Below are 13,158 nucleotides of genomic sequence, written 5' to 3' on the forward strand. Positions count from 1 at the left end.
TGGGACTGTAAAGTAGTACAACCATTATGGAGGAAAGTATGGTGGTTCCTCAAAAAACTGCAAATAGAACTACCTTATGACCCAGCAATCCCTCTACTGGGTATATACCCCAAAACCTCAGAAACATTGATATGTGAAGACACATGTAGCCCCATGTTCATTGCAGCACTGTTCACAGTGGCCAAGACATGGAAACAACCAAAAAGCCCTTCAATAGAAGACTGGATAAAGAGGATGTGGCACATATACACTATGGAATACTACTCAGCCATAAGAAATGATGACATCAGATCATTTACAGCAAAATGGTGGGATCTTGATAACATTATAAGGAGTGAAATAAGTAAATCAGAAAAAAACAAGAACTACATGATTCCATACATTGGTGGAACATAAAAATGAGACTAAGAGACATGGACAAGAGTGTGGTGGTTACCAAGGGTGTGGGGGGGGAGGGAGGACATGGGAGGGAGGGAGGGAGAGAGTTAGGGGGAGGGGGAGGGGCACAGAGAACTAGATGGAGGGTGACGGAGGACAATCTGACTTTGGGCGAGGGGTTTGCAACATAATTTGATGACAAAATAACCTAGACATGTTTTCTTTGAATATATGTACCCTGATTTATTAATGTCATCCCATTACCATTAATAAAAATTTATTAAAAAAAATAATAATCTCAAGATTATAAAAAACAGTATAATGTATTAATTTGCTTGGGCTACCATAATAAAATATAGATTGAGAGGCTTAAAAAAAATAAAAAAAAAAAAAAAAAGATAACAATGTTATCCTTGAAATACATAATTTTTCATTAGATTTTACCACAGATAATCTCAGCAATTCTGAAGATCATAACTGTAACCTAGTCTAAAAAATCATAAGGTATTGTGAAAAAGATGCATATTGTGTTTATCTGCAATCATTAGAAGGTTAAGTGGTTAATTTCTTCCAATAGCATTGCTAGTTTCTTTTTTTCTTGGTATTACTAAAAATTGCTATTTTAAATCTTCTGTCCACCACTAATTTAAGACAACTATGCTTAAATTGTTTCATACTACTTTATTTAGGGGGGGTTCCATTTTCACTCCTCAATAGATTTTATGTATTTTTTATATGCTTCTTCACTCATCAGCTCATCTAGTTCTAAAAGGGCTACTCAGTTTCATCTTGATCAGCCAACCATCTTCATAACAAGATTTGTTGACAAGTCCTGGATTTTCTGCAAGAGCTTCATTAATTTCAGTTACTTCTCCTGATAGAGAATAGAGTTCACTAGCAGTTTTCACACTTTCCAAAACACCAAACTCATCTTGTTTGTTCAATTTTGTCCCAACTTCAGGCAGACTACAGTAAACAACATCTCCCAAAGCTTCCTGTGCAAAATCACTGATTCCCACTGTTCCAATACCATTTTCTATTGTTATCCATTCATGTTTCTCTGTGAATTTACGCACGGAGAGCAGATTGGGGCAGGTGCAAAGTGTCCGGATGGCCGGGCCCTCAGGCCCCAATGAGGCAGCTGGCTGGGTGCAGTGGGCGCCCATGCAGGTGCACAGGCTACAGGTCACCGCCCACAAGCTCCGCGCTGCTCGGAGGGCCATGTTTGTCGGACTAAGACTCACTCTTGACGCTTGTCTCGGTCATGTGATACATTTACCCGTCCCACCCCTGAAAATATTTTCTGACATTAAGCCGATTCATGGCCCAAAAAAGGTTGGGGACCACTGCTTTAAAGTGTGTCCCGAGCTTCTTTTATTCTCAGACCGGGGGAAAAATCAATGGCAGTTTGTATAGTAAGAGGCGCTGATTTTGAAGATCAAGTATCTAAACCACAGATGGGCAAAGAAGATGAACCCTCTTTCTTCAAAAAGTTTAGATTGCAAAAGAGTAGTTCCAGCACAGTGTGTGCTGTTGTTTCGTTGTGTGATTATGACAAATGATAGCCTGGAATCTCAGTTTTCCCATCTGCAAAATTAATGCTGTTATAGTGCCTTCTCTGCTTGCTTCACGGGGCATCTATGAAATCACAGCTGGGAAAGTGCTTTAAAAATTGTCAAGTGCAAGGAGAATATGTACATGATTTTTGTGATCACAGATTCATGCTAGAAAATTCCCAAAGCTCCTTATTTAAAATAGGAAGATCAGAAGTCAAATGATAAGGAGTGTTTGTACTTGGGCACACGCTCAAACACACAAACACAAGCAGGATTTGCCTGCTGAAAAATAAAAAAAAATATATATCTGCTGGCTAATTTCAGTTTTTACTTGAGCAACTCTGCTCCAATTTCCCCGGACGCAGCAGCTCAGCCTCCAGTAATGGCTGAAGTAGAGCCAGATTGCCTGGCTCTGGTTCTTGGCTTATTGGATGCTGATGGGCCTGGAACTGAGGAACTCAGGCATCTAACATCTTCACTGCTCTCCAGGGGAGGGCGGCTGTCAGTGCAGGAATGAGAAAGAAGGACAAAAATGGGAAAAGGCCGCAGCCACTCACCAGGCTGTGGCCATCCTTGCCTCCACACCTAAGCCACCTGCTGAACGGAGAAGGGATGGGGTACAAACCTCAGATTCCATTTCTCAAAGCCAAACAAGCCTGAAGAGTCAGTCGGGCTTCTCTAAATTGGTACCTGATGGGGGATAAAAAGCTGAACTCACTGAAAGGCCGCATCTGTTAAATGAATCCACAGCTTGGGAACCAAATCAAAACAGATGCGCTCCCACAGCAGGGACGCCTCCCATGAGACAGCTCTTACCTCCATCTCCTGTGCGTCTCCTCTCTGTGCCAGACCTGATCAGGTTATGAAAACTGTGGACTTCCATTGGGGACCCCGATGGGCCCCAGAGCCCAGCCATCACTTAGCTGTGTCATGTCAGGGAGCCCAGTGGACTGCCAGCCTACAGCCATCAGTGAGGGCAAACTCAGGGACAGAGGCCAGTTAGACTCAATGGCTCTCTGTCCCCAGGTCCCCTTCATTCCACGTTCCAGTCAGCAGGCTCCACTCCGGCACCAGTTAGGTGAAGTGTGGAATCCCTGGTCACCCCCCAAAGACTGGCTCAGCTGACACCTCCAGAGGCTTCCTCAGTTCCAGGACAAGCCTGTCACCCCTTTGTCTCTTCCCATAACACTGGCATGAAAACTTTGACCACAGAGAGTCCCCCGCATATCCTCAGAGATCCATCAGTGGCCTTGGAGTTTAAGAATCTCCTGCAACTTTAATGCAGACACATTTTTTTCTGAGGAGAAAAATAATCAATAACTTTGATCAGTCTTCAGAGAGAGATCTGTGCCCTAAAAATGTTGAAGGTCACCATGAGTACAACTCTGCCACCGTGCCACCTCCATGTAAAGTGTGTGCTGTAATGAACAGTTCTGAGCTTGTCCTCTGTGCTAACTGAGCTACACCCCAAAGATGATGTCACTAGGGTGTAACCAGGATAATAGTGCTCCCTAGATATTTGTTAGAGCAATGTTGGGCAAAAAGTGTCTCAGCCTTTGGAAAGGTTGGTCCACAGAACTCAAAAGACACCAGACTCAGCTTTTTCCAGTATGGAAGGTACTTGAAGCCAGCCATAGAAGCACACACGCATGCAGACACACAAACCTGCCCAACCTTTGCCACCTCTGAGGCCTCCATCCTCAGAGCAGGACTCTTCAGATGTGCAGCAGGGTCCACGAGGCGATGTGGTCATGACTCACAGAAGGAACGACAGAACCGTGGAACCCCCATACACCTTTGCCCTCTGAGAATCTCAGTGGGCCCCCACACTCCAACACGCAGGCGGCTGGGCTCAGGTGCCTTTACTCACCTCAGCGAGGGGAGCACCATGAAGCACCCTCCCTGTAAAAGTAATTTTGAACCTTGATCAGGGGACGCCCTACCTCTACTCTCCACTGCTTCCTCTCGGCCAAATGACAGCTGGGTTGCCTAACTCAAGTTTCCTCAGGTGTCCTCGCCTACCCAAAAATCACCATCATCCCCCTTCATGTGTTCCTTCTGCTGGTTTCTGAGGATGGTGGGCTCTCCAACTCCCCGAGGCTAATCTCTTACATCTTAATAACATTTATTATGAAAACATTTTAAAATAATAAATGTTTTTAAAAATAATAAAAATATTAAGATGATTCCCCATATCTCTGTGACCTAGATTTCTCTGTTAACACCTCCCATATTTGTCTGTCCACATTTTCCTTGCTGAAATATTATTAGGCAGCGTTCACATATCACATTTACTCAAAACACTTTGGGGGTGACTCTGGAACATATGGACATTTTCTTCCACAGCTAAAACCCCATACTACATCGAACAAAGTTAACAGTGAATCTTTACCATTATCCAACACCCATTTCCATTCAAATTTCCCTTACTCTCCCCACAAAATTTCTTGTACAACTGGTTTTCTGGAGATAGAATTCAAACAAGGGCCACACATTGTGTTGGGTTCTTACGTCTCTGAAATGTTTATAAATCTTAAGCTGCCCCCCCATTCTTTCCTGTGCCATTGCCTGGGGCAGAGAATGTTTAGGGTGTTTTATAATTGCTCCACTTTAGATTTCTCTGACCCTTCCCAGTGTCATAGATTCTATGTCCTAGATTTTCTGTAGACCAGTAGGTTAAAGAACTTTGATTGGTTCTCACGCTTTGGTGGGCATCAGACTCATGGGGGAAATTGGTAGGAACACAAAGCCTTAGGCACTAAGCTGTCTCAGTGAGCCTAGGGCTCTGTGTTCTTTATTAGCTCTGCAGGATTCTCAGTGTCATGGCCACAAGGGACACCATGTGCTCCTATCATATCACAGTAGGGCACATATTTTACATGGTCTCACAGTAGAGATACTACTAACACCATGGGTCTAGGTGGTGACAAGCTGAACCCACCAGTGTCTAGTCTTATGGGCACCTCTACCTTTCAGCTCCTCTTGTCTAGAGTTCTGCAGGACCTTTTCCCACAACTTCTTTTCACTTTCTCTTGTTTCATAAATGTTTCCTCTATCCACTTTCTCCTTCTCTTAAAAAAATAAAGAAAAACCATGTGGTTTACAACAATAAAGAAATAGTTAAAACATAAATGTCTAAGTAGAAATTAATTATATACTTTATTGAATAAAATTATTTGCAGCCACTAAAAATTACACCCGGCAAAAATATATGGACATGAATAATAGTTCTAGTAAAATTTTACATTAAAAAAAACTACAGAACAGACATAAATACAAAGAAGTCATATCATGTAAAGCTATATCATTTTTATAAAAACAATCACACCAGCAATAGAATTGCTATAAATGCTTATGTCTAGGAAAAAGCACAAGTTGTGGTTAGTTTTTATTTTATCTGGGTGATAGAATGAATCAGGAATTTCATTTTTGTCTTTGACTTTTCTGTAATTTCTACAATTCCTAAAGTGGGCACAAATTCATTTTGAAAACAGAAAACAGCATGCTAATTAAAACAACAAAAGATATTTCTTTTTTTGATCTGGTTTTCCTCCCCCCAAGTTATCATCCAATCTATTTATAATCCTTTACCCTACATTTCTTGAATGAGTTGGTGATGCTTATTTATATAAGTACCATTCATTTGTTTCCTAATCAGTTTCCAGTTCAAACAGACTCAGGATACTGTTCTCTGCAAGGTATATATCTGCCATCTAATCTGTGCCCTCACCTTGACCTCTCTGAAGCATTTTGAAGTGTGGACAAGGTTAGATTCTTTCTCTATTTTCAGAAAGTCTCCTCCCTTACCTCCCACAGAATTATTCCTTTTCTTACAAATATTTATCAAACACTCGTGTGCCAGACATCATTCTACGCTGCTGGAATACACCAGTGAAAAGAAACAGAAAAAACCTCTGCCCTCATGGAGTGGGGAGGAGAGTGAAGGAAGGATAAGGAAAAATAAACACCAGTATAATAAATTAGTAAATTATGTGTTTTGTAGGTAATTAGGGCAACAGGAAAAACAAAACAAGGTAAGAGGTGTCAATAGTTAAGGAGGGTGCTGGGCAGTCGGCAGTTCTAATAGCTGGTGGGTAAGACTCATGGTGAAAATGACACTTGAGCAAAGACTTGAGTGAGGTGAGGTGGATCACCAAGCATCACTGAGGGACGGGGGAGGTGTGGTCCAGGCAGAGCAACAGTTGATGCAGAGGAATAGCATGGAGCAGCCTGGAAGCCAACAAGGCAAGGTGCATAGGTGGGAAAGGCAGTAGAAGGTGAGGCCTGGGAGGGGTGGGCTCTGAAGGCTTCTTTGAAGACTGGGCTCTTCCCCTGCATGAACTCCAGAGCTTCTGAGAGCTCTAAGCATCTGACTTTTGCACTGAGGATGGACATTAGAGGGTGTTCGGGCAGAAGCAGGGAGGCCCCCGATGAGCCTTTGCAGGTAATGAATGCACAGGTAGCAGTGGGGGTGAGAAGTGCAGGAGTCTGGATTCAGGCTGAAGACAGAGCCAACACCTTATCTCTCAGTCCTTTGTCACCACCTTTCCCTGTTTCCTGGGAACTGGCTCTCTTCTCCTTTTCTCTGCACTCTATCCCTTGGTAAACTTGTCTACTCAAGTGGGTAGCCTAAGTTCCCACAGTCAGGTAAGCAGATCTCCCCTCTTCTCCCAGCTCTGAGGCACATTCCAAGGTACCTCCCATTGGAACAACATGACCAATCTTTCTCTCTTCCATATAGTTTCAAACCAAAAACTTGGGTAGCTGGTTGTCAGTCTCTGAGCGAGTCTTGTCCTAAGAACAGAACTGGACTCCCATTTAGAATGAGGAAGACAAAACTTCATAGAATATATTCACATCTAGTATCCTGTTATTTAATTAGATTCCAACTATAACATTGGAATATAGGCATGAAGGGTACAATTACACCCATCTATGACTTAGATAACTGATCACTTGAGTGACTTGTTTTATGATGGCAGCAGTGGAAGGTGGATATGGGAATAGAACTCAGGTCTCTTGGCCCCTCCTCAACAGGACCCGCTGTCCCATCTCTGACAATCAGGGGCCTTTTGTAATAGAGAGGATCATCATAAACCCAAAGGAAGAGAACCTTGCTTTGCTGTACATTGTGTGGAACCATGTGAACTTCTCAAAGCATGGCACTCGGGCTCAGAGAGGGTCGATCCACAAAGATCCCCAGCATGGGCCATCTATCCTCCTATCGTGCTGTGGAGTACAGGACCCTGCCAGCCTGACCTCTCCATAGTCTATGCCAAGAACTAGTCTTCCTTCCACAGGATCCTTTTCCATAAGGGGCATGCTTTACTTTGCCATTAAGAGAGAAAACAGAATACCAAATTTTACTCTAGAAGTCTAGTGGACAGACAGCCTGCTGCCGGCCAAGGGAGGTGAATGCTGTTCAGCTGGTAACAGCCTTCAAATTGAATGAGTGATGAAGGCTGACTATACACTATACTTAGGCTATAATTAATTTAAAAATTGAAATGGGGAGAAACCTTGGTTGTTTCAAGCTGGCCAAACCAGAGGCTTCCTTGAGGCAGTTAATTTCTTCTCACAGTTTCATCAAAACTATGAACATGGGAGTGACGTCAGAGAAATGGCACCATAAGGAGTGATACTGATAAATCTCCCCAAAAATTCAACAACATCTTCAACCAGAGACAGAAAAATCTATCCTTGGAGCCTCCAGAAGTTCCACACTAAATGCGAAGTACTATCAACAAAACCACCCTCAGATGCCATTAAGGAAAAGGAAATCGAATATCATGGATACAAAAGACAGAGAGGTAGCACAGATAGATAAGGAAAAATCTATGGAGAAAAAATTTAATATATTGGAAACGTTGGAGCTATGACAGAGAATTTAAAATAAAAATCCTAAAAATATTCAGAGATATACAAGAAAACACAGAAAGGCAATTTAGGGAGCTCAGAAAACAACTCAACAAACACACAGAATATATTACCAAGGAACTTGAAACTATAAAAACAAATCAAACAGAGATGAAAAACTCAATTCATGAGCTGAAAAATGAGGTAACAAGCTTAGCTAATAGAACAAGCCAGATAGAAGGTAGAATTAGTGAAATAGAAGACAAGCAACTTGAGGCACAACAAGAGAAGAACAAAGAGACTCAAAAATTTTAAAAAATGAGAAAGCTCTACAGGAATTGTCTGACTGCATCAAAAAGAATAACATAAGAATAATAGGTATATCAGAGGGAGAAGAGAGAGAAATGGAATGAAGAACGTATTCAAACAAATAATAGATGAGAACTTCCCAAGCCTGTGGAAAGAACTAAAGCCTCAAATTCAAGAAGCAAACAGAACTCTGAGTTTTCTTAACCCCAACAAACCTACTCCAAGGCACATCATAATGAAACTGGCACAAACCAACAACAAAGAAAAAATTCTCAAGGCAGCCAGGGAAAAAAAGAATACAACATATAAAGGAAGGCCCATTAGATTATCATCAGATTTCTCAGCAGAAACTCTACAAGCTAGAAGAGAGTGGACCCCAATATTTGAAGTCCTGAAAGAGAGGAACTTTCAGCCAAGAATACTATACCCATCAAAGCTATCCTTCAAATACGAAGGAGAAATAAAAGCATTCACAGATACAGAAAAGGTGAGGGAATTTATCATCAGAAAACCCCCACTCCAGGAATTACTAAGGGGGTTTTCCAACCAGATTCAAAGAACAAAACAAAACAAAACCACAAGTAAAAGCTCCACTAAGAACACAATAAAACCAAATTTAAACTGTGACAACAACAACAAAAAAAGAGGGGGAGAGGACAGAGATTAACAGTAGCAAAGGATGATGGAGTTCAAAAGAACTCACAAGATAATGCACTACAATGAACAGGGTAGGAAGCCTTTTCATCACTTAATGGTAACCACCCTTGAAAAAACCACCACAGAAGCACATGATTTTAAAAAGATAGCATTGGGCCTGACCTGTGGTGGCGCAGTGGATAAAGTGTCAACCTGGAAACCCTGAGATTACCGGTTCAAAACCCTGGGCTTGCTGGTCAAGGTACATATGGGAGTTGATGCTTTCTGCTCTTCTCCCCTTCTCTCTCTCTCTCTCTCTCTCTCTCTCTCTCCCCCCTATCTATAATGAATAAATAAGTCTTTATAAAAAAAATTTCTTTTAAGATAGCAACAGAGAAAAGATGTATGGAATACAACCAAACAAAAACAAAGGATAGAAAAACAAAAGGGAAAAATCAAACAAGACACAAAACTAACAGAAAGCAATGTATAAAATGGCAATAGGGAAGCCACAAGTGTCAGTAACTACACTAAATATAAATGGATTAAACTCACCAATAAAAAGGCACAGAGTAGCAGAATGGGTTAAAAAAGAAAATCCAACTGTATGCTGCCTACAAGGAACTCATCTAAGCAACAAGGATAAAAACAAATTCAAAGTGAAAGGCTGGAAAACAATACTCCAAGTAAATAACATCCAAAAAAAAAGGAGGCGTAGCAATACTTATATCTGATAATGCTGACTACAAGATAGCAAAAGTACTCAGAGACAAAAATGGTCATTTCATAATGATTAAGGGGATGCTGAATCAAGAAGACATAACAATTCTTAATATATACACACCAAACCAAGAAGCACCAAAATATATAAGACAGCTACTTGAACTTAAAACAAAAACTGACAAAAATACAATCATACTTGGAGACCTCAATACGCCACTGATGGCTCTAGATCGAGTCATCCAAACAAAGAATCAATAAAGATATATTGGCCTTAAATGAAACACTAGAGCACCTGGATATGATAGACATCTACAGAACATTTCACCCCAACGTGACTGAGTATACATTTTTCTCCAGTGTACATGGATCATTCTCAAGAATTGACCATATGTTGGGCCACAAAAATAACATCAGCAAATTCAGAAAAATCAAAGTTGTACCAAGCATATTTTCTGATCATAAAGCCTTGAAACTAGAATTCAACTGCAAAAAAGAGGAAAAAAATCCCACAAAAATGTGGAAACTGAACAACATACTTTTAAAAAATGAATGGGTCAAAGAAGAAATAAGCACAGAGATCAAAAGATATATACAGACAAATGAAAATGACAATACGACATATCAGAATCTATGGGATGCAGCAAAAGCAGTGATAAGAGGGAAGTTCATATCACTTCAGGCATATATGAACAAATAAGAGAGAGCCCAAGTGAACTACTTAACTTCACACCTTAAGGAACTGGATAAAGAAGAACAAAGACAACCCAAAACCAGCCAAAGAAAGGAGATAATAAAAATCAGAGCAGAAATAAATGAACTAGAGAACAGAAAAGCTATAAAAAAAATTAATAGAACAAGGAGCTGGTTCTTTGAAAAGATCAACAAAATTGACAAACCCTTGGCAAGACTTACCAAGAAAAAAAGAGAAAGGACTCATATAAACAAAATCCAAAATGAAAAAGAAGAAATCACCATGGATATCCTAGATATACAAAGAATTATTATAGAATACTATGAAAAACTTTATGCTACTAAATTTAACAATCTAGAAGAAATGAAACCTGACAAGGACAGCACAAAAAAAGAAAACTACAGACCAATACTCTAATGAATGCAGATGCTAAAATACTAAACAAAATACTAGCAAATTGAATACAACAACATCTTAAAAAAATAATACATCATGATCAAGTGGGATTCATCCCAGAATCTCAAGGGTGGTTCAACATACGTAAAACGTTTAACGTAATACACCATATCAACAAAACAAAGAACAGAAACCACATGATCTTATCAATAGATGCAGAAAAGGCATTCGATAAAATACAGCACAATTTTATGTTTAAGACTCTCAACAAAACGGGAATAGAAGGAAAATATCTCAACATGATTAAGGCCATATATGATAAACCATCAGCTAACATCATATTAAATGGCACTAAACTGAAGGCTTTCCCCCTTAAATCAGGAACAAGACAGGGTTGTCCACTCTCTCCACTCTTATTTAATGTGGTGATAGAGGTTCTAGCCAGAGCAATCAAACAAGACAAAGAAATAAAAGGCATCCATATCAGAAAAGAAGAAGTAAAGGTATCACTTTTTGCAGATGATATGATCCTATACATCAAAAACCCCAAAGAATCTACAAAAAAACTACTAGAAACAATAAGCCAATACAGTAAGGTCGCAGGATACAAAATTAACATACAAAAGTTTATAGCCTTTCTATATGCCAACAATAAAACATTTGAGAATGAACTCAAAAAAATAATCCCCTTCACGATTGCAACAAAAACAAAAAAAAATACCTAGGAATAAACATAACAAAGAATATAAAGGACCTATATAACAAAAACTACAAAGCATTGTTAAGGGAAATTGAAAAAGATACAGTGAGATGGAAGAATATTCTTTGTTCTTGGATAGGAAGAATAAATATAATCAAGATGGCCATATTACGCAAAGCAATTTATAAAGTTAATGCAATTCCCATCAAAATTCCAATGACATTTTTTAAAGAAATGGAACAAAAAATCATCAGATTTATATGGAACTATAAAAAACCCTGAATAGCCAAAGCAATCCAAAGGAAAAAGAATGAAGCTGGGGGCATTACGATACCTGACTTCAAACTATATTATAGGGCCACAACAATCAAAACAGCATGGTATTGGCAGAAAAACAGACACTCAGACCAATGGAACAGAATAGAAAGTCCAGAAATAAAACCACATATATATGGTCAAATAATTTTTGATAAAGGGGCCAACAACACACAATGGAGAAAAGAAAGCCTCTTCAACAAATGGAAACAACCAAAAATTCCCTCAATAGATGACTGGATAAAGAAGATGTGGCACATATACACTATGGAATACTACTCAGCCATAAGAAATGATGACATCGGATCATTTACAACAAAATGGTGGGATCTTGATAACATTATACGGAGTGAAATAAGTAAATCAGAAAAAACCAAGAACTGCATTATTCTATATGTAGGTGGGACATAAAAACAAGACTAAGAGACATTGACAAGAGTGTGGTGGTTAGGAGGAGGAAGGAGAGGGATAGGGGGAGGGGGAGGGGCACAAAAAAACTAGGTAGAAGGTGATGGAGGACAATCTGACTTTGAGTGATGGGTATGCAACATAATCGATCGACAAGATAACCTGGACATGTTTTCTTTGAACATATGTACCCTGATTTGTTGATGTCACCCTAGTAAAATTTTAAAAAAACACACAAAAAAACCTATGAAGCCATAAAAAGTCAGCTCCATTCAACTGTGGTGGCCCTGGTCCCTGACCCATTTCCTGTTATTAGAGTGATTAGTGCTCAGCTTGTGTTCCAAGAGATTAACAATGCATTGATTGATTGGAGGAAGGGGGAACTTGTGGGAAGGCCCTGGATGTAATCAGAGCTCCCCTCACCCCAGGTGCTACCAGCTTCCCTGGCAGAGAGCCTCCTGGGGTGGGTGGGGGCTTCCAGTGCAGAGCAGCAGAAGATGGAGCACTGGACAGGGGCCTGGAGTTCTTCTGTGGATGGTGGAATCAACCAACTCCCAGACACAGCTCAGGGGCGGCTATCGTCACTATTATGAGCCTGAAAGACCTCCACCGAAAGGATTTCCCCTTTCCTGCACCTTTAGACCAAGAAAGAAAGGACTGAGTGAGAAAGTACCTTTTCCTAGCTCATCAATAAAATGCTCTTTAACACTGAGACCATGCAGTCAGACACAGCTCAGAGGCTTGTGCTTTGAAAGGTAGGGATAATATGAAGAGCAAAGATGTGAACACATGTGCTGAATCCAACCTAAGAGTGTGACAGCTTGCTGGAGATCTGACAGCTCTGGGCGGAGTCCACAGAATGATGTCACGTATAACAGTGTAGGCAAGATGGGTTGGGGAGACCACGTGTTTGGAGAATATTGGCAGAGGGACTATAAAGCCAGGATCAGTGTGACAGTCAAGGTCACTAACCAGGACCCAGGCAATATTTCAGCTGGAGATGCACAGGTCATTAAAATCTCCCCAGCTACCAGAAATGCAACCGCAGTGCATTAAAAGATAACTCAGAAGTCATTCAAATTGATTTGTTAATACGACAATAATTTCTAATAGCAGAAAGATGTAGAAGTGCTTCAGAGAATCAATGCACAGTAAGACTATTTTGTGGTTAAGTGTTGAGAGACAATTTT

General features: G+C 40.3%; 1 pseudogene; it reads right to left on the reverse strand.

Annotated features, from left to right (window-relative positions):
* Positions 1-1,081: 1,081 nt before the first annotated feature.
* Positions 1,082-1,601, reverse strand: LOC136319455 (glycine cleavage system H protein, mitochondrial-like; annotated as a pseudogene).
* Between the last annotated feature and the right edge of the window lie 11,557 nt (positions 1,602-13,158).

The sequence above is a fragment of the Saccopteryx bilineata genome, chromosome 1 (assembly GCF_036850765.1).
Source record: "Saccopteryx bilineata isolate mSacBil1 chromosome 1, mSacBil1_pri_phased_curated, whole genome shotgun sequence".
NCBI lineage: Eukaryota > Metazoa > Chordata > Mammalia > Chiroptera > Emballonuridae > Saccopteryx > Saccopteryx bilineata.